At 39.9% G+C, this 1,023-nt stretch overlaps 1 pseudogene; it reads left to right on the forward strand.

Annotated features, from left to right (window-relative positions):
* Window positions 1-662, forward strand: part of LOC143391695 (olfactory receptor 5D16-like) — a 945-nt pseudogene extending 283 nt beyond the window's left edge.
* The last annotated feature ends 361 nt before the right edge of the window (window positions 663-1,023 follow it).

Here is a 1,023-nt window from a genome sequence, read left to right on the forward strand (position 1 = left end):
CATTTTCAGGCTGCATGGCACAGTTCTTTCTCTTTTGCACCTTTGTTGTTACTGAATTAATTCTATTTGCTGTGACGGCCTATGACCTCTTTGTGGCCGTTTGTAACCCCCTGCTGTATACCGTGGTCATGTCCCAGAGGCTCTGTGCCATGCTGGTGTTTGGATCCTACGCATGGGGAGTAGCATGTTCCTTGACCCTTACATGTTCTGCTTTAAAATTATATTTTCAGGGTTTCAACACAATCAATCACTTCTTCTGTGAGTTATCCTCCCTGATATCCCTCTCCTGCTCTAATTCTTACCTCAGTCAGTTGCTTCTTTTCACTGTTGCCACTTTTAATGAGATAAGCACACTGCTCATCATTCTTACCTCTTATCTGTTCATTATTGCCACTGCCTTGAAGATGCGATCAGCCAGTGGACATCGCAAAGTCTTCTCCACCTGTGCCTCTCACCTGACCGCCATCTCCATCTTCCACGGCACCATCCTGTTCCTCTACTGTGTGCCCAACTCCAAGAACTCCAGGCACACGGCCAAAGTGTCCTCTGTGTTTTACACAGTGGTGATCCCCATGTTGAACCCCCTGATCTACAGTCTGAGAAATAAGGATGTCAAGGACACAGTCAATAAACTAATGCACACCAAACTTTTTTCATATTGACTGTATGCATTAATATGCTTTCATATGGTTACTGCACAACAATTTTTTAATGAATTCTGTGTCAAGGTTTTGTTTTCTTAAAATCACTTTAGATTTCAAAAGGGAAAAAAAAAACATTTGCAATGGAAAAAATTTTAATATTTGCTTCAGATAAGAGACAATATAATTGGATTGACTTGTATAAGCCAGACAGAACTAATTGACCTTGACTTCTGTCTTTGTCTACAAAATTATATGGTATAATTTAGTTCACAAGTTGATCATGTGTAGCAAATGAAAATGAACATGATGTATCTCCCATATTATTTATGTATAGCACAGGCTAATGCTGACATTCTTCCATCTCTGATAACTCATAGAG

This window comes from Callospermophilus lateralis, chromosome 2 (assembly GCF_048772815.1).
Source record: "Callospermophilus lateralis isolate mCalLat2 chromosome 2, mCalLat2.hap1, whole genome shotgun sequence".
Taxonomy (NCBI): domain Eukaryota; kingdom Metazoa; phylum Chordata; class Mammalia; order Rodentia; family Sciuridae; genus Callospermophilus; species Callospermophilus lateralis.